The sequence below is a fragment of the Aythya ferina genome (genome assembly GCF_964211825.1).
Source record: "Aythya ferina genome assembly, chromosome: 7".
NCBI classification, from domain to species: domain Eukaryota; kingdom Metazoa; phylum Chordata; class Aves; order Anseriformes; family Anatidae; genus Aythya; species Aythya ferina.
The window spans coordinates 22,601,543-22,623,534 of record NC_140302.1 but is presented as its reverse complement, the minus strand read 5'-3'; the positions used below and the strand labels follow the sequence as shown (position 1 = coordinate 22,623,534).

At 37.0% G+C, this 21,992-nt stretch overlaps 1 long non-coding RNA gene across 3 annotated transcripts in view; it reads left to right on the top strand.

Moving 5' to 3' along the window:
- Nucleotides 1–21,992, top strand: part of LOC311439775 — a 40,140-nt gene that overhangs the window by 2,473 nt on the left and 15,675 nt on the right. The window contains exons 1-4 of one of the 3 annotated variants that reach the window (XR_014694992.1): nt 761–1,848; nt 12,280–12,361; nt 13,638–13,756; nt 15,673–15,760. This is a non-coding gene — a long non-coding RNA (uncharacterized lncRNA). Of the gene's footprint in view, nt 1–760; nt 1,849–12,181; nt 12,362–13,637; nt 13,757–15,672; nt 15,761–21,992 lie in introns of those variants that run through there. The other 2 variants (XR_014694993.1, XR_014694994.1) reach the window with 2 other exon arrangements.

Sequence of the window (21,992 nt, the reverse complement as noted above, 5' to 3'; positions counted from 1 at the left end):
GGCTGCTGAGAAGGGCACCACATACCCAGTCCTTCCATACTGCAAGTTGTGTCAGCTTTGGCTAATGAGGGATGGACATGCTTTGCACAGTGGTCTCCTGAAGCCAGCAGCTGGCTAATTTCACCCGCAGGGAAGGAGTTTAGGTACAAAAAGTGGGCTTTATTCCCTGTTTATTAAACAAAGGTCATTCTGCAATCAGCTCCAGGAAGGTCCCCTCCCTTCAAACACTGTGACTTCATTGCTAACCCTGAGGCCACTGCCCAAGCCAGAGGCTGGTAGGCCCAAGGTGCCTTGACAGGATAGCATGAGGATGCCTTGTCAGCATGAAGGACTTGTTCCTCTGTGTATCTTAAGCGAAACCTATTGAAGCTTTCCCTACGCTTATATGTGGGGAAGAAAAAAAGCAGGAAGGATAGAGTTAAATGACCAGATATTTCTTCTGGGATAGAAAGGGGAATGTTTTAAGTGCTGCAAGAACTAAACAAACCCCCAGCCATTCTCAGTACAGAAGCCTTAATTCTAGCATTATAACAATGTTGTATTCCACCTGACAGCACAGTGCAAGCAACGTGACATATAGTCAAGGACTATAGTACATTGAAAGTAACTATGCTTCCCCCACAATGCTTTTCCCCTCGGTAAAAATAAGCTTGTACTTTGGAAAGTTGTACTGTGGAAATATTTTCTGCATCCTCTGGTACACTAGCAAACTGTTTTAGACTACTGATCCATTTAGTGTGGAAATGCAATTAAAAGATTTTTGTAGTATTCAAGAGAAACTTTTTTTTTTTTTCCCTGTGGCATGAAAAGCTGATCAGCAGTATTACACTGAGATGTTATTTCTCTTCAGCATGTGGTTAATACAGAGCCAGATAACTGTGTAAGAGAGCACTGCAACAACAGCAAAAAGTAACCATGGAAAATGGAAAAAATCCTCTTGCTGTCTGTGGTTCAGAGCTTTACCTGCAAGGGAGCAATTCCAGATTGTGCAATCTGCTTCATTAGCCCATTCAGCTTCTCAGTGTGTTATTAAGGTTCAACTTGCTTAATAAAACTGGGGAGATCAGAATATTCCATTCTAATGGAGAATGGCTTGAACAGTCTCTGGTATAAGTGGCTTACGTAGTTCATTGTAGATTGATGCAGGGAAACTGCTGATAGAGACAAAACATACAGGATATTATTTCAAAGGCCCTGGAGCTGTAGGATGAGAATTCTTTAGCAAAGTCCTTTTACTTAGACAAAGTAAAAATAAAATATCTTATGTATAATATAAGGAGGCTTGAATTTAAATCAGTGAAATGATGAAAGAGACCAGCAAAGCAGCATTTTGAACAGCTCAGCACAGGCTTTCGTTCCTTGTGCAACCACTAGATCCTAGGGAATGTTTAATTTATGCAGTCTTTAGTCAAACTGTTTTCACTTTAGAGTAGTTATCTGTAGACTTGAAATCACAGGCAGGAACCTTTCCATCAGTTTCCATGGTCCCTACATTGAATGCACAGTGAACAGAAAGGCACACCACGTTGTTCAAAACCTAATTTGAAAACTGACAATCTGTAAAGCTCATTAAATGCAGGCTCTCTGTTGTAGCATGGGGTCACATGTCCTGGCACAAATCCACGCTGGCAAGAACATGGAGGAAAAGTGGGTGGGAGTGAAGGAGAAATCGGGCACAAAAGGGAGGAGGGTGTTGTGTTGAAATAAGCACAAGTGCCAGCTGAAATGATGTGACCACAAGCCCTGGATGTGTACAGCCGTGCCTTGAGCTGGATTAAGAGGGCTAGGAATCATAGAATCATTTAGGTTGGAAAAGATCTCTAAGATTATCTAGTCCAGCCTGGAAGGGTAAGCCTGTTCTTATTACAATGATCATCCAGAAAGGATGCCAAAGATTGAACTAGGTTTGGATGGTAGCTTTGAGGGTGAGCTGAAAACTAGAAACATGTCAAACTAAAGGCATGTAATATGTTCAAGTTATGGTAAGAAAAAGTTAAGTGATTTGATCGTTGTCCATGGGTACCTATATGGGCAGAAACTACCAGATAGAAGATTATTTAATGGAGCAGCAAAACAGTAATAAAAAGATCCAGTGATAAGAAGCTACAGACTGAAAGTAGGACTTGCATTTAATCTGTAAAAGTAATTAACTCTTCAAGGTACCGTGTAAATAGGGAATTGTTACAATTTTTAATGTGAGAGGGTATCTTTCAGAAATATGCTTCAGTTCAACCACAAGTTTTTGACCTTTTTGCTGTAAGAACTGCAGAGTAAAGTTTTCTGGGTAGTATACTTTATATTTAATGTTCAGAAGACTTAGTCTCAGAAAAATCCTACTTTCAGATAGGTATTGTAGAGATGATGTAGAATAGTAAGAACAATGCCTATGTAGACCCTAGGAATCTGTGTCTCACTCAAACTCCCTTGACTTTGGCCTTCATAGTACTGTTCAGTCTAACTGCCATTCTAATGTTTATGATCCCAGATTGTTTGTAAACTACATATTATAGAATATAAAGTTTCTCCTTCAAATATAAGAAAGTTCTTCATTGCTGCTTTAAATGAAAAACTCAAATAACCTCTGTCCAGAAACACAATGGTGCTTGCTTAATGAAGATTTTATCAGTATGCCCTGTAAGTCCATGTTAAATCAAATTCCTTCTCATTTCCTCCTTATGAGTACCTAATGGCCAAACTTTGAACTGCATTAAGAATTTCATGTTTCTAATTGAATCTCTTCCTTGCTAACTTCCCAGGGTATCGTCTATACTGGAGCTATCCCCTATTTTTCTGTCTTTCTGGCAAAATACAAAATAATTCCTTAATTCACATTTCCAATAGTAGAAAAATTGAGGCTCTAAAGTTCCCCAAAACTGAATTCCAGCTTCTGAGTCTAGATTTTCATCTTCCTTGCTTGGTATGTTTACTTCATCTTGATGTAAAATGACTGGACCATTAGTCTTTTAGGAATAAAGGTAACACAAGGATATGTTAGGACACTAACATACTGCACAGACATAAAGTACTATTTTCTGGGTAGAGGTAGCCCTGATTTTGCACCTACTGTTTGTATATTGCCCCAGCACTAGTAACCATGTACCTGTATACACCTCAAACAGCAATAAATAGGACGAAACTGTTCCTGGGATGTGTTGGGAGGTCTTTCTGTTTTTCTCTCCAACCTCATGCCCAGTGTTTCTCATATCCTCCTATTTTTCACTATCTGACTTTGGTTTGTGCACTCAGTCACATTGCTGTTATTCTACTTTTTTGTGTCCTTCTGGAAAGGCAGCACAGGTTCAGTACTGACCTTAGCTTACCTGACAGCCCCAGGTCTTTTGCTCTCAGCGTGGTGTCACAGCTGTGATCTGAAATGTTCTTTGTTGTCTTTTTCTCTTTTCTCCTAGATGTGGATTTATCTAAGGAGATAATTAAGCTGAAGGCCCCACACCTTCTGCATTTCTCCTGCCTGATGTAGCATGCTGGGTGCTGTGATATGATTACCACTGTCCTTCCCCAGGCATGTTGTGTAACTTCAGTTCTAGGCACCCATCCACAGCATCCTCTTTGTTATTCTTCCTTTCTGACAGTGCTTCTGCTGCACAGCATGTAGCTCTCCTTGGTTTTATACACAATTTGCTGTGAAACATCCATATATGGGAAGGGTTGTTCTGAACACAGACCTGTGGCAAAGTGATTGGAATGATTTCTGCTCTTTCTCACAATAATTATCTTATTTTTCTAGTAACTGATTGTTTATGAGTACTGAAACATGAGCACCACAACTGACTTAAGAATGTCCTCTGCTGACATTCCCCAAAACACCAGTGGTGTGCAAATCAACCAGAAAGTGTTATATTTTATATATGTATTTTTTTATTTATTTTTTTTACTGGCCTGAATTTTCCTTTTCCACTTCTGTGTTGCCCCTAAAGCTTCTTGCTATTTCTTGGTTTTTATTTTCTCTCTCACGCTTTCTTCTGTGCAGCTCTGAGACAGCATCCAGATGGTCTGCTCCTGAAGTGAGTCCTTTCTGGAAAGAGCCTCGCTCTTGTCACTCACAGGAGGGTGAAGCTGGCCTGAAAAACGGCTGCAAAGCAGAGAGGTTTTTCCTTTCACTGGCACTTAGGGCTTGTATAGATCTAAACTCTCTCTCTCTGTGCACATATAAGTATATAGATACATAATTTGTGTTTGTGTAGAGATACGTACAAACATACAAATGAACTGTGGAGAGTATTAGAGATCAACTTAGTGTTTATAGCTTCCCCTCTGTTTTGAGCAAGTAGCCTATGTTTTCAGAATACATCTTTTAATCTGAAGCATTACTGGTCTTTGCAGTATTTCCTATTGTTTTTAAATGGAACCTACAACTTTCTGATTGTGACAGATATTCAAACTCTGCATCAAAAGGAACGAGCCAAGTATAACTGCCTCAGAAACTTTTTCAGTGGCTAGGCAGGTGGCTCTAATTGTTCTTTCACTTACACCATAAGTACCTTCCCAGAGGTGTGGGAAGTTGCCACTCATAAAGTTTGTCTGAGAGAAGCACAAGATTCCTAATGGTCATATTTCAACCCCAATTTTGCACAGGCTGGACAAGATTAGACCTAGTTTTTAATATACTGCTGATATGCATTAGGGATTTTAAATTCCTTTTAGCAAATTTATTTTCCATGGAGATTTCTCGGTTTATAAGCAAAAGCTATTACTATGCAATATTTCTGAGAATTGAAACCATATGGTTCAAATTTAAATTATTTCAGATGCATGTAGTCTACAAATGGAAATTTCCTCGTACAACATAAGATGCTGATGAGTTTCTCTAGTGAAGAGTTAAATAAGTCAGACCACAGTCTATCTAGTCATAACAATTAGAGGCAGAAATCATTAATACTTTAATTTAATTATAACCTCTCTTTTGACTGTGACTGGTGTAGAAAATTGCAAATATGAAATGCTCACATAATTATTATTCTGAAGATCATTCAGGACAAATAAGACTAAAAAAGATGTTAAATCTCTTAAAGGACTTAATTATTTTAAAGTCATACATTAATTAAGGTGTTTATTTATTAATCCTTGGAAATTGAATTCTGTACTCAGAATAAGTGCTGTAATTTTCTTGAGTAAGTGCAGTGTTTCTCATACATGAGAGAGGTTGAATTGCTCAAACTTAACTTTAGAATCGTCTATAATAACTTGAGGGATGCTGACAATTAACTCACTCGACAACTTCTCTGTGCCTCCAGCAAGTATTGTGGCTCTAACATCTCCCTGTTTAAAAATCTTGTTGTTGGCCTAGTTTATTTGGGTCATTTACCAGTCATTGTCTGCTGCTTCATTTCTTGCTGACCCTGATTTATCCATCTGGAATTAAAGCAGGATGAAGACAGAATTGTTTCTGTGGCTGTGGGTACGTGCCAGCTATCACAACAATTTGAAGTTGAAGCACTTTGGTATGTGTCATGTGGCTCCTCTGCAAGATCCCCTGCTCACATAAATAAGGGGTTGGAGGGCCTGCTACTCCTACAGCTTTCTGTCCCTCCTCATACTGGCCCTCTGAGTGTAGGAGGTAAACTTCACAGATGTTCTTATACAATCATAGCTCTCCCTGGTATATCTTTGTGAGTCAGGGTTTTGGCTACCATCCTAGTTATATGCTTATTATTAAATACATATATAAAGCATAAAAATCAGGCTGAAGGTTTGTGATTTTGTTATTTACCTCCTGTGTACATCATACTCCCTTTCTTCATATTCTGCTTTCTTGAGACACCCATACAAAACAGTGTGAACACTTCATCCTCAAGCAGAGAATAAGCCCTAGTGGTTATTTAAAAAGAAGTGATTTGGGTCAAAGTTGTGTGTGTTTGTGTGTGTGTGTGTGTGTGTAAAACAGAGTTAACTGCACTGTAAGGTTTTGATGTATATGGAGCACTATAAACAGATTAGAAAAGAAGTGAAATAAATTGTCTTTTAGATTAAGACAACGTATAGTGCAGGAGAAACCCCAGGCTTTTCAATCCTTGCAGATCCCTTCCAGCCAAAAACTGTACCTTACCTTCTGTGCTGCAGTGCCCAGGGAAAAATGAGAATCCTGCCTCTTCAGCAAAAATGCTGCAAATCTTACTGCAGATGACAAAATACAAAGCCACAGTACTGCAACAGCAAGCTACAGAGCTTCCTGGAAGGGCACAATCTCAGGAAATCAAGAGGTGCCTTCCACATTTAGTTATAAGTTTGTTTTGCTTTGCTTTCCTGCCTCCCCCCACCCCCCTTCTCAGTGGCCACACAGACTGTGAGAACTGTTACTGCACCAGATGGAGCAGATTTAAATTTCATATGAGAAGTAAAATATTGGGTAAGAGAATGTGAATCATCTTAATGTTGTATAAGGGTTATCATTTGCGCTCTGTCACCCTGTTCTGTGTTACAGATGAGACCCTCCACTGTAGTTGTAACTAATGAACACAGTATCAGCAAATGAAGCCATTCTAAATGATGGCCCCTAAATGGCTGGTACCTTCTCCCACACCATGCTATCTATGGGTTATCTGAAGGTTCTCCACAGAGTGCTTTAACAGTTCAGTAGGATGTCTCTGGCCCCAATATGTTGCCTGTTTTCTGAAGGCAGATGTCCTTGTGGTTACAAATGCAACAGCAGAGACTGATGGGTGTTCCCCAGCTGCTGCAAAAACTGGTGGATGGGCCCAATGTAGCCACCAATGTGCTGGTGGCACATAAGGTCTGGGTAGAAGTTAGCTGTGAAAAATAGTTGCCTCCATTTAATTGACTTTCCCTTAAGGGAGGGGGGAAAAAAAAAAAAAGACATAAGCACTGAAGTCTGTTGAAGCCATTGGAAATTTCCTAAACATATAGGTGTCATTGATTTAAAGTTAGCAGATCCATTGTCTATAGCACCTTCTCAGACTGCTTCTCAGAAGGAGAAATCCTGTATTTGTGAAATTCAGGTGCCAAACAAAAGATCGAAGTTTCAGTCTTGATTGGGGCTGTTAGAGCCCCTCCCAAATGCAGTAAGTCATTGGCCTAAAGTAATTTACCTTTTCTGATGGCTGGAAGTAAGGTACATAAAATTCTTATGAATGCCCATCTGAAATAGCTCTTTTTAGCTACCAAGTGCGTTTGTTGCACCTGCAATTATTGGAGTAATTGACAAGGTCTATTTTTCCCACATTAGACTAAAAATGAAACATTTATTTTGACACATTGGGCTACTGCCATCTGTGCCCTAGCATCAAAACATTTTTTTAATGTTCTATTTCAGCTGCTCCAGTTGGCCTCCAAAGAGCTTAAAATCTGGCAAAAATAGCACCAATGTTTAACTGTGCACAGAAGGTATTATTTATATGTCAGTAGCACATTGTTGGCTTTCTAGGTCTTTAACAGCTGTATATAATGACATGATCCCTTACACATGTTAGTTTTCATGGAACATGTCACATGGCTATTAAGTACAAAGCTGAGGGTCAGCAAATCATTTTGTATTTTTCTCATGTATAAAGATGATACACAGTCATTGCATGGAATCTCACTGTAAGACAGATGCTATATTATTTCATCAAATGTAATGATGCACTTTGCTTGCATTTGCAGGAAAAAAATATTTCTGTTAATCTGAGTCTATTCTTCAAATATCAGGTTAAGAGTTCCATTTAAATCTTCTTGTATAGAAATATACGGTACGTAGTACCAACAAAAACATCCCCACAGGCAAGAACTAGGGCTTGGCTCTCAGATGACCCAATTTTGAGAGAGACAATAAGATTACTAGATTGAGGTGCAGCTGATATCGGTGCCCAAGGCCACCTCTAAACTTCATCACAGTCTGTGATGCAAGGTCACCTTACTTCATTGACTGTAAGCTGTAAAACAAACAGAAGATTCAGCTGTGTAAATTCATAGAATTTACAGAAACCTATATTTTCAGTAGAGGCCTGTTCTGTAGTTCCAAGTTCTTCTGGCTACCTTAAGTCTAATCTTTAATATAAAAGAATACTGGCAACAGGACTTTAAAAATTCTAAAGTTAATTATAACAGTAAGTAAATATAAACATGATTATTTTGGTTAACCATTAGAGGAATCACCTGAGAAGTAATAACAAAATGAAAATAACCTTTTTTTTTTTTTTTTTTTTCCTCAAACACTGCTAAACTCTTCCAGTTCCTAAGCAGTACTTTCCAGATGCTGCTTGATATGACTTTTGTCATAAAACTAAGGATGCACATCAATCTGTAGACACGTGGCCTGGGAGTTACAGGAGAAAAAAATGTCTTCAGGCAGATTTTTAGGCAAAATGCATGCATCACTCTCTCAGACAAATTGTGAAAGTTTACCCTCTGTTGTTGATGCTGAAATGGAAAACATTACAAAAATAAATGTCTTTTGATTCAACCACGTCTTGTTCACTTGGGACAGGAGCTTAGGGGAGGGAGGGAGGGGAGAGGGGCTGGTTCAGCAGTTTGGATTGCCGAGGTGTTGTATTATTCCATAAACTACTACTCTACATAAGTTAGTAACTGCTCAGTATCCCTTTCTTCTCACTGTTCAATGCTCCAGCATCTAATTTCAGTTAAAAGAAAATTGTAGGTTTCATAAAATAAATTTAACAAAAAGGAAAATATTCTCCATTTTTGAATGTATGTGAAGCAGTCTATGTGAGAAATGTTACATGAGAAAATGTTACAAAATTGAATTCATGTGATTCAGTGGTGAGTTTGGGGTTAAAATAACAGCACTTAGAATTAAGCAAGGGTGTACAGTTTAGCCAGAAGCTGAAAGCCATAACTGGGTTTGTCAAAAACAGACTTAGAAGCCCCTGGCTTGTCAATACAGGCTGAAGTTAAACCTTATTCCCCTCTCTATTCTTCTGTTTTGTAACAGTTGCAACACACATGTACATCCCTGTAGTTGCATAGCACGTATTATGACACTTTTTTTTTTTTTTTTTCCCCACATCTCAGTATCATTCAGGCATCTTGGGGTTAACAGGAGTAAAGAAGTCTATTTTTGAGATTGTCTGAGAGTTCATTTTGATTATTCATAGATGAATCAGCATGTCGTCATCTCTGTAGGTCTAGACGTAAGAAAGGTATAATATCCAACCCCATACAAGTCACGACTGCAATGAAAGCCCTTTATCTGAGCAGCATGAAAGCACATCCACTCAGGAATCAGATACAGGCTCAGAAGCAGTCAAGCAAGAGCAGCTCAGCTAAAGCTCTGGGGAAGAAAAGAAAATGCTGGCCTGAAATACTGTGAAATATAAATAACAAGACCAATTTGGGTTGCATAAGCATATGCTGAATGACATGTGGAAAAAATAATAACCTATAAAACCAGGAGTCACTGTTTCCCCAAAGGTAAAGCCATTCATGGCAGTTTAAGCCCTTTCTTGTTCAACTCTGCTATACCTGCAAAAGCCATCTTTGCTGACAAAATATTCATCGCATCAGTGTCATCACAAGAAAGGTTCATGGGCATCTGGCTGTATTTATTTAGTCAGCAGCTTCAATATTTCCCTTTTTCAGTAAACCTCACATGACATTACAAATGCAAAAGCTGAAAGCTCACTAGGGATTATATGGCAATGTGAATTTTACAGATGAGGTTAAATGTTATCTAAAACTTCATAGAATGGTTTGGGTTGGAATGACCTTAAAGGTCATTTAATTCCAAACCCCCTTACTTGTTAACATTTTTTTTTTAATTCCTGCAGGACAGTTGCTGCACAATAAAAGAGATTTTCACATAAATCTGTAGACTTTACAAGCCCATCCCTCACTATTTTTCAGTGGAAAACTGTGTTTTAGCTGCTCCAACTCTAATGGGATTCCCTGCAGTGCTACATAACCTGCTACCTTTGGTCAGATTAATATCTCAAGGGCAGAATTTTCTTCAGTGAAAACAAGTGTTTCAACAGCATGGATAAAATACAAGATACTGGGATAATACTTGGAGGAAAAGCTTATGTTATTTTAAAATAAAATCAGTTTCACAAGTAAGAGACTCAAGTATTGCTCCTAACTTGATAAGATAGTTATGGTAAGTGTTAGAAAATGTGGAAATCTGGGGAAGATTGTAACAGACTGTAGAGAGTAAATCCAACAATCTGATTTGCTCATCAAAGACTTATATTGCAGTATAGTCCCCATTCTTACCCTGTGAAAACTCCTCAGGTGCCTTATATGAGGTCTCTCTCAAATCATTTACATTTAGTATATTAAGCCATATATCCAACTAATGATTTTTTTATATATATATTTTTTTGTATTTAAACTAACAGTTCATTGCATCTATGAGTACTACCAAGTCTGTGATCATAATATGTTAATACAGTTGGTGACCCAACAAAGCAATGTTGGCAGATGCAACTTGCCCATCTAGAGAAGATACTACTCTGGACCACATCAGTATAGGATACCTGATATATAGGACACAAGAGATAGAGAGACTGGCAAGTAAATGATAGTTAGCATGGGTATTTTTTATGTTTCCATTAAATATACAGAGATGAGAGCATATCTGGAGAGGGACCAATTACAAGTAACCCCGCACAAACAAGCATAATTAACCAGATTCAAGAAGCAGTAATGATCATTCTTTTAACACAGCGTAAGTCTGCCTAAAGAGGTGAACACATCAAAAAAATGCAGCATGAAATTTTAAAAAATCTTTGACTAGTTTGGCTTTGGGGAGCTTGTCGGATTATTAACTTTACTTTAACCTAATTTTAATTTTGTTTAATGTGATTTCTTTTTCCATGAAGCTCTTTGAAGGAATGTTGTTTATGCAAATAAACTACATGGAAAATTGGTTTTATAACTAAATGACAGTTGACAGACTAGACTGTAATAGCCAACTGGGAACTTCTAAAGCATGATTTGTTTACTCAGTAGTACAAATTGCATAGCTCTGATTATTAAGGACAGTAAATATCTTAATAGTGGCTATTTTAATTAACAGAGTCCTACGGCTGGATTTCAGTCCCTGCTAAGACAGTTTTGTACTGTTCCAGTGGCAGCAAAAATAGCCTCAATCCTTATTTCAGTACTTGCCCTATTTAATAGTTCAGAGGAGCTGGAATAATGAAGGTCAGATTTATCCCATTCATTTCCTACCAAAACAATGCTTCTTGCTTGACTGTTTGTTCAAATAATAAATCCTTCCATTTTTATCCTGTCAGCTATAACTTCTTTTTTGCCTTCATCTGACTCCATAGTTCTTTTGTTCCGGTAGGGATGCAAGTCCTTTAAGAAATCCCTCTTCTCCCAAATCTTAAATTATACCTCGCTGTCAGACCTTTGAAATTGTTTTAGAATTTCTTGCATCATTTGAATTTCAAGGTATGTTTTGTCATAGACTTCTACAGAATTAAAACCAAAATGAAACTGTACAGCTGCTACATCTGTAAGTAATATGACAACCTTCTCACATCTTCACATGTAGAAATATGGATTCTAGGTAGAGAGAAAGCTATTGCATGTTGCCATTTTCCTACCAGTGCAAGATTTTGCCTTCTGACAACAATTTAAAATAACACATTAAGAAATTTTGCAGCATGGACCCTGCAGTAGTTCTTGGCATTACTGCTTAGCTCCACTTCTATCCTGTACCATGATCCTATAATTCTTTGAACTGATTAAACTGGGATGCAGGTAGCTAAAGACAAATATACCACATATTGTAGGTGGCTTGCTCTAACCCTCTTAAATGAATATTCCAGTTATTTTCCAAGAGGATCTACTGTGAGAATTGTAGTGTTCTCCCTAAGCTGAGGAAAAACTGTAATTAATACATGTATAAACATCAGTTTAATTTTTGGAAGCTCAGTATTCCCCAAATATACCTTTATTAAGTCATCTATGATTGATTGTTGCTTTAAGGAAATTTGTAGAAACACACAGCTCTTTGGTCCTTCCTGACATCAAAGCCAGTGCTCTAACTTACAATAACACAAAAACACAGCCCCTATGCAGCAGGAGATGGAGAGACTGATTCCAGAGACCTCGGAAAGCCTTAGCAGTCAAATTAATGGGGACAGAGAGCAGGTGGCCACAAGCTTCCTAACAAGTTATTTTATGAGCAAGTGAAGCCCTTTAGAAATGACCAACCTTGGATTTCAAAATATATTCTTCTTGTCCTCTTTCCCATCTGTAGGCATCTCAAAACTCTTTGGGAAAGGATATTTGTTGGATGTTTACATTATGGTCTGTTTTATTCCATCTCTGTCCACTCTATATGCCATGGTGACACAGGTCAGTGAAAACACTGCAAGGAAAGAGCCATCTGAGAAATCTGGAGCAGACAGAAAGCTGGCGACAACTGTCAAACTGTCAGGTGAGCAATGCCATGAATAAAATATCCCCAACCTAGCTATGAAATCATATGGGGCTGCTGTGAAGCAATCGCAATGTTAGTGTAGGAATGAAAATCATCTGGACAATAAAAGAGGAAGCTGAGTTATGGTGCAGGATGTCAAGTCAGCTATAATTAGGGTAATCCAGTTGAGGTAGAATAATAATGATAGGGTGCAACATAAATAGGAAGAGTACACATTGTTCAGGAAAGCTACAGGCAAAAGGCGGGGTAGTGAAAGAGTATTATAAATTCATAATGTGCTAAGCTAAAAAAAAAAAAAAAGAAGAAGATAACATGATAAAATGGATAAGTTTGATTCAAAAACAATTTAAGAAAGGATCATAAAAAGGTTTGGATAATGCTGGATGTCTGCTTTAGCCCCCTAGAGTTTAATTTGTGCTGGATAAAGATCTCCATAACATTATTAGAAAGAGAAATATTAGCACTAGGAGAGATTTACTGTCTTTATGGGAGATTTTGACCTTCTAGAAACAGGCTTTAAAATAAATATTGCTAATAATGGCAGAAAGTAAGAATATCTGGCTATGGTAAGTAAAAGATTTTTTCACTGAACAAAGGAGTTATAACAAAGCCATACATCTGGGAAGGGAAACAATAGTTATGTATTTGGAGTTAAACATTTGAAAACTTGACATCCTTGGGATGTCTGTGAGTCACTAGTGTAATAGGGAAGAAACAAAAAGTGTTCAGACATGTCAGGCAGCTAAAAAAATATCAGGCAGTAGTTCAAATGTATCTACAACACAATACACTGTTCTTCTTAACTTTTTTAAGAAAAAGATATTTTGATAACCAGTTTGAGGATAGAGCTTTTTTCTTATTTGACCTGAAGAGTACAGATGGACAATATGTAAAACCACTTGAAGGCAGAAGAAAGTGTGATTAAAAAAATTATCTTGGCTTGTTTAGACAAAATAAATCAAGGCTGGAAGGAGTAGTAACACACGGAAAAGAAAAGAATTATTGTACCATAAATGATAACGCTGGCATAAAACCAACTGGACTTAGACCAGTACAAGTAAAGGATAAAAGATCCTTAATCACTAGAAGATTTAATTTCTCAGCAACATTCTGTATACAGACACACCAGAGCAAAGGCAAAGAACATAGTGAATACGTAAAACTGTGATTTGATAATTAAGATGGTCACTTCAGGTGACCTTTGCATCCAAGAGAAATGAGGTGATTTGGAGTTATGGCACTGACTAACAATGATATTTTTCATTCTTTACAGAAAAAGGTGATTTCCACTTTCTCTGTGAAGTATCCATTTTTCTATTCCTTGATCATGCATACCTTGTCAGTAATTTGGTTTCTGACTGCACTGTGCCACAATGTATGCACTTAGAATACGTAAGTCTCGGTACAATGTTTTTTGAAATATTTTTGAATGCATTTAGAAGAAAAATGTAAAATGATGAAGAATTATTTGATTAAAAATAGAGTTTCCCAGATGAAATGGTCATTTATGTATAGAATGTTACTATGGAGACACAATATGTTATTGAGACAAAAAAAAAATGTAGTTAGATGGATGCATACTCCTGCAGTCATATAATAAAAGGGACTTAAAATGGTTATGCTTATTGCTGTAATGTTAATTGCTTTTATTTCCCTCTGAAGTTTGATAAATGGGAGATGAACAGAAGAGATTCTCACTGTTTTTAAAGCTAGTGTTTCAGTCTGCATATTCAAGTGGACATCTCTGAATCACTTAGTGTTACTGAGATATTTTTTGCCCTCAGAAGTAGATGTCAGTATTTTTCAGTGAAAGCTGAGTTACTCTGGCATCTAGCAATCTGCAAAAGCTGAAAACAAAATGACCAAGTGCATGACTGTATAACGGTATTTCAAACATCAAGAGTATGAGTTATCAGACCTTGAAGTTTCATGAAGCATGCTGGCACTTCTTACATAAGCAATGCTATACAAAAAGTAACTTCCACTATGATAAGATCTATAAACCCATTGTCTTTCTTAGATTACACTAAACCTTAATGACCTGTCTGTTGGAGACCTACTTGCAGAACTTTTTATTTTGCAAATATATATTGTGATGGAATGAAATATCTCTGCTATTCAAGATGCTTAAGCTGATGCTAGAGATAGGAAAAGACAACCTGAGTGATAGAAAAACCAGCCAGGTCTTCACAGCACTCATCTGGCTGTGTTTAATCCAAATGTAAGTTTTTGGTTATAAAGGGCAATCTAACTTACTCTGTCTTCACTAAAAACAATCCCATGCTGCTAGTGCTAGGTGTCCCCCATGCAGTGCTCAGGATTGATGACTGCAGCATGCTGTGGCCGAGCACTACAGAAATTCCTCAATACTTTTATTCCAGCCATCACCTTACTGCTGAAACTCAAGGCTAAATGCATCAGCTATAGCTGTCTGGGCTCTCTCGGCATCACCTTGCAGAAGGGAAGCACTTAACCACATTAGGAAAGCTTCTAAAATAAGTTAGTGAGTTGATGGCCAGATAGAAGCTATGCCCCATTGAGAGCAACCTGCAAATTGTCAATTAAAACTGCCAACTCACAGCTGAAACTATTTTACTGCATACTTCTGTTAATGCACTAAGTGGAGTCAGAATGGGTGACCTTAAGGTTGTACCTTGACAGCTTATAAGAGCCTGGCTATGCATTGCATTGACTGGCTATAGTGCAGAAGAAATAATTTTGCAACTTGGGGAAATGAAGTTCTTACTCTGTCATTCACTAAGAATTTATTTGCTGAAAAGAAATTCAATCCAGGCTTTTCTGATAGCAAACAAAAAGATGTGTCTCAGTTAAGTTGCCCCCAGATGAATCATAAAATATAACTTAATATGCACATGCATCTGTTTCATGGAAACTACAGACAGGAGGAAAATTATGTGAGTGTTTTAAAGGTTCTTTAGTAACGATGAGCTCAATTGTATTTTGTTAACGCAAACTTGAAGTTATAAAGAGGAAGAACAATAATGGATGGAATGACTTTCTCTCTTTCTGTCCTTTCCATTCCCCTTCCTTTCTTATTTTATATCTAGTTTAATAAGCTGATATTATGAGAGATACTTTTTTTTTTTTTTTTCCTTTGTTGGCCCTGAGATGCAGATTCGTTTGTGTTTATTTGTCTCCTGGAGCTGAATTCAGAATTACGGAAGCAGTTCTGGTAGAATCTCTTCTTAAGGTTGCTTTAAAACTACTGTGACTGCTATAATAATTCTGCAGTTTACAGGAATGATACAAAGAGACAATTGACCTTTATTTTCATTGTCCTGTTCCAGGATTACAAAAGACCATGGTCCCATTGCATGACAGAGGTCAGAATTTACTGACGCTGGCTGTACTTGCTACAGATAACAAAGTACTAAGGTATGCAATGTGATGAGTGGAAAATGGAAAAATATCATATATATCTGTTTTCTGGTAGTGGAGGCTGAATATTGGCTTGTTTTGTGCCTCATGTTACCCAGCCAAGATTCCTTCAGTCTGTCACCAACACAGCATCTTGTCGACTGTGCTGTCTGTCTTGCAGGCGTGGAAATGCCACTTCTGCTTTCACCTGTTTTTCCTGGCAAAACTTCTGCTTTCACCCGTTTCTCCCCTCACCATAATGGTGAGGGGAAAAAGGTTGTTAATATTAAAGGGAAAAGTGCTGTAACACTTAATGAGGATGAAACTGGGGATGTTGACCATATAAAGGCTAATGCAGCTGCACAGTAATGTACAGGCATAGTTAAACCTACAGATTTTGGCACATTAGTCCGCTGAAGGCCAACTAGTCTGTTGTGAGACAGTGAAAGGTCACACTGATGGCAATGAATGGAAGCATGAAGTCTGAGCAAGAGGTTCCAGCACACTGGCTTTTTGGAGTTTGCTGACAGAGACAGGTGTACTAACCAGGAGGCTGTGTTATTTAAGTTACTTGAATTTCATAAATGGCAAACTGCAAGAAACTACTTAGCATACAGGAAAAATCTCATTTCTAAATGTTATAGTTGTTTTTCTTTTGTTTGTTTTTTTCACTTAATCTTCATAGATTCCAGCACAAAGGTGGACTGAACAAATTTGATTTGGATGATAGAATGGCTGCAGTTGTGAAAATTGCGCTTCTTGCCCACTAGATTTTGTTTAAGAAAATTTCTAACAATAGCAAAGAGCTCTTTGTATCTTTCCCATTGACTTTCTCCAGCACACATTTATAGTCCTGAGAGTTGTCAGCATACCTGTTGTCAGTGCTTAGAGGCTAGAGGGAGAACAGAGAAATGTGTTTATTTCACCAAAAATAAAAGCTTGCGATGATCATAACTTCAATCCCTCTGAACTGTAAGTCATTCCCCTTAGAACATCAGACAATATAAACTGAACAGGGAGACAAACAACTTGGTCATTATTCAGGACAAACAAAGGATATTTCTCCTTTAAAAGAAAAAAAATGACAAAAATAAGCTTCAAACATTATTATAAACAGATCTCAAACTACTTCCCAGTATAAAATTTCCTTCTCAATATAAAATTTTGAAGAAAATATACATTTTTCCAATAAATAACATGGGCAATTGAAATCTGAAAAACATTCCATTTTAATTGTTAGAAATCGATGGGGAAAAATCACCTTAAAGTGAGAAGCAGATTTTCATTTTAAGTTTTTCAAGGACAAAAAAATAACATCTTACAGCTGTAGGTCGAAAGCCATAACAATAAAATTAGCTTTTGGGAATATAAAGGTTCTGTTGCATTATGAGGAAGTTAATACATAATTAAGCCTCAGGTATACTGATGGCTTCACATTTTCAAAGGTCTTAGGAGACCAAATTTGACATGATATATGGCTATATATAATGTTTACAGTTGTATATCAAAAACAATTTTAATAAGAGCTGTTGTACCAAATACCTCTGAAAATCCAGCCCTGGCTACCTTGTAAGAAAAGGGCCTGTCCTACTGGCTCATGTTTATCTGAAGAGGGAATTATTTCCTTCAGGATGTCAGGTATTGTGGGAAATTCTAATTATATTTTATAGACAAAGCATTATTTTTCTTCTTATCCATAAATTATGCATAATCTGCACATTGCTTTGAGAAAGCAAAGAAAACATAAATTAAGGATAGAGGTTATCTGCACAAATATGGAAAAGAGAAAGCACAGCCATTTATTCTCCTTGCTGTTCATGGAGCCTCAGAGACCTGGTTGTTTTTAGCAGCAAGTGTAACATTGGTATTACTAAATTATCCATTCCTAAGAACAGGTGCTTATATAACTCATGTTTACATCGAGTTTGAATGCACAAGTGACTACCTACACTGACTGATATGTCAGAGCCCAACAATTGTTTTTGTTTAAAGTAAATCATTCAAAAAGCAATTCACCACTTCTTGTTTCACTAATGTTTCAGTCATTAATGTTAAATCTATACTGTCTTTGCAATGTGAATTTTTTGTTTTCAGTTTCCAGTGAGTATTTTGATCCCTACTGAGATCATTCTTAGCGTGTAGGAGATTCCCTTTCTAAAGATAAATATATTTAATATCAATCCAACTTTTCATTTACTTTTGGGTAAGCTAAGCAAATTTATTTTGCTATGTTGTTTGCTCTTTCCCCCAGCTCTATCATCATTATTGTGATTCTGGTTTTGCCAGTTTCTTAGCTTTTCTTTTTTATTTATTTATTTATTTATTTATTTATTTATTTATTTATTTATTTTTATTCCAGGTTCTGAGACTGTAGAAGTAATTTATATGACTTTCGTATAGTTGATTCTGGATCAAAAACACACTTGTACTTCTACTCACTAATTAACATGTATTTCTAGTGTCAGTGTTGGTTTTCAAGGCAATACTCAGGTGAACAGCACAGACCTTTTTTTTTTTTTTTTTTTTTTTTTTATGAAAGCTGTTTAAGTTGAGTAACAATTCTGAAATGAGAAATTACATGGTCATGCATGTGTCCAGTCTGGTGGTGCATTGCACAGTCTGTTACCTCAGGCAAAGTAAATTGCCGGCTTGTCTAGAGAGATTTCATCTGCCTCCCACTGGTTTGGCAGAGCAACCTAACGTCTGCCTGTAGCTGAGCATGTAGATGTGTGTTAAATGTGTCCTGGGACCCCTGCAGAATTATGATCCCTCGTTTGTGATATTAATATAGCTATTAGAAGCCAGAAGAACACTGTCAGTATCGTGTCCAAACAGAAATATGAGACTCTGTGCCTGTTTCACACATGCAAGTGTAAAATATGTTACAAATGAATGTAAGCAAATCTCAGCAGTCACTTGCTGGTAAACTTGGCATTGTATGTGCAAACATGTGCCAGAGCCTGTATTGTTTTAAAATCTGCTTAGATTATAGGTTAGTAATCATTGCTTTTGAATTGAAATATTACCTGAATGGTATTTGGTGGGATTATATTTTTATTACTAATTTTATAATATTCACACAGGCAGGCACACACACACACTTTTCTTCCCAAATTATAATCCCAAATTTGGGATTTGACTTGGTCTTTGTTATATCCTATCAATGCAATCCCTTCAACATTTTTTTTTTTTTTTCTCACAGAAGAAAACAGACATGGATAAATCACATCATAATCTATCTTTAATGTCCTCAAGAAAATGCTATGATCTATCATTTGGTCTTGTATCTGAGACATTATATTTTGAGTTCAGGAACTTTTCTATAAAAAATTCAGTGTTTCAGTCCATTAGTTACTCACTTTAGTTTGACCCAGCTTTAACTAGATAGAGCATTGTGCAAATGAAATAGATGGGAAATGGCCTTCAGTAGAATGAATGATTTGATGATCTCCACTAATTTGCTATAGGACAATGACCACATTAAGGAGATTTTTAAATTTTTTTTTTTTCTGGTTTAGAGAAGACTTCAGGCTATGTACTAACAACAAAAAATGTGGAACTGACTACTATGCCTATTTGATACCCCTTGCCCAAATACATTTCTAACATATATAAAGGGAGCTTTTACACATGCAAAATTACTTAACGTACTGACTTACATTACATATGTCTTGCATCTTTCTCTTATTTCTCCAATCTGTTGTTCTCATTATAGCAGAACCCGCAGTTTAAATTTCAATTCAAAGTACTGCTTGTTGAAATCAGCTTCAAATCTACCCTCTAATCATCTGAAGAGTCTTATATCTCTGGCTTCACAGTATTCAATAGGAAGAGAACTGCCATGATAGAAGGACAGATTGTTTTTATTATAAGTTTTTAGATTAGATTGAAATGTCCCTGATTAAACAGTAGTTCCCCATCAGAAATTAAGTTGTACCACTAACAAAAGTATCTAGCTAGCAATAAGAGAAAAAATCGGTGTGGACAGTGTTCATCTATAACAAAATAATTGCTGACAGGTTTCAAAGACAGCTTTCTCAAAGCAGATGTACAGCAGTGCTCCCCCATGCAGTGAAGGCTTTCAGCAAATGCCTTTCCAGGAGTTTTCACCAGCAAGTGAAGCACAGGACACCTCCAGAGAGAAGACTTTGTTGGTCAGGAGGGAAGAATAAGAAAGGGTGTGACATGTTGATCTTGAATTTATGTCCAGTACATTTAAAGATGTCACTTAAGAGTGCTGAAAGACTATCCAGTGTGGTAACATACAAGATTGCTGGTGGGACTCATTAACAGCCCAGGACGTTATATTTGATGAAAGCTGGCTTGGTGTTGGAAGGAGCAGAAGATGCTGTGAAGAGGGTATTTTAAAATGTCTACTGTTAACTAGTCTGTATTTGATCATAAATTTAATCATTTTAAATTAAAACTTTCTATGTATGAATCATAAATGGCTTTTAGGTCAAGCTAATCAGAACAGTTAAAATCACCTTCTTGCTGTCCTACAGGGTCTCATTAACCCACAAAGAAGAGGAAACCTTCCACTTCTTAGCATTCCATTTAATTTCTGCTCAAGTAACCAGCCTATTTCCATTTGTCTAGGTTGTCACTAGGGGAAAGAAAAAAAAATCCATTTATAAATATTCAAAAGCTGATTTATTTATTTATTTATTTAAATATGTAAGTTGGGACTTCCTGGTGACTCAGCTTTACCTCCAGGAGTGACCAATATAGGAGGAGTCAGAATATCATTATTTTCCAACATTCTGAACCTCAACATCCCTTCATACATAAGCTGGGACTTCCAATGGGCAGACAGCATGCAATGTTGACCTTCACTTCAGCATGAGCTTCATCCCTGTAGTATGTACTTTCACTGAAAAAAGGGCCTTTGGAAGAGATGAGTGCTTTTTTTTATGTGAAACTTAGTAGAGATTAATCCTTTAAATGCTCTAATTATAGCCATTTAAGTATAAGGTATCCAAACTAAGCTTATCACCTTCAGAGAGACAACAGCTGACCTTATGGGCAAAAGATGAGCATTTGCAATTAGCAAGTGATCACTTCCTGAGATGGGCAGGTCTAATTACCTTTTCTGGGAACCTTGTTCTCTCCACTCATTATAAAAAGATAGCCTAAACAGTTTGGTCATATCACATCCTTAACTTTCAGAAGGCTAAAGTAGATGAGTTAAATCCTACCTTTATCCAAGGAGTGTCTAACTTGGGGTTAATGCCTGCTAGCAATTGCTGCTCATCACCAGGATGCTTAGCCTGTACAGGCTTAGCCTCTGCAGAAGACCAGTGAAGAAGACCAGAAGATTTAAAGACTGCATAACCCAGGAAACCAAAAACATCAAAGAAAGCAAAAGGTAGTTTCAGCTTAAGTAGTTGTTACTGTCAGCTAAGAAAGAGAAAAATGTTTCCTATCCCCCCTTAGGTAGTTTGTACATATGAGATTAATTAGGGTATTAAATGATAATAGTAACAGTAAAACAATTGTTAAAACAGGAGCCTTTTCAAGGATATAAAAAGTCTTGATTAGATACTCAAAGTATTGTCTTTTCAAACGACATTTTCCCATCTCTTCACTGTTTTACAGGCTACTGAATTTCAGAGTCATAACTGGACCCATCAAAAATGGGTATCTGGGACCTCATTTTCTCTTCTTGTCTCCTCTCATTTCAATATTAAATAAGATGTTCTTTCTCAGCCTGTGTTCAGACGCCGAAAGCTCATCTGCGAATTTGACTAGGGCTGAATGGATTATTCAAAGCATGCATGTTTGCTGCTTTGAAGGGGACTGTTTTGATTCCATTCATTAGAACAATAGTGAGAATAGTGTCCAAATGTACTCACTGTGACTGCCTGTAATGCTCTTATGTATATGCATGGCTACAGTCTTGTATTGTCATATGGACCCTTTGTGTCGGGTCTGAGTCATTTTGCTCTTGCTACAGAAGTTACTGTAGGAGCGCTTTCTCATCTATTTTTTCTGTTATCAATTTAAATCTTTAAAGGCAAGCAAATAAATTCTCTGCTGTCATCTAAATATATACTAATATTTAAGCAGCAGCATGTTTGAAGTCTGTAAACATCCATATTCATTCAGTATTTTTGCCAAAGTAAATGAAGCTACTGACCATTTGGAACCAAATGAGCTGTCTCTGGTGGCTACTTTCAGTTTTACAGTTTCTCATTAGTTTTGCTCAAGTCATGTTTTATTTTAAAAAAATCCTAGAAGTCCTGCCACC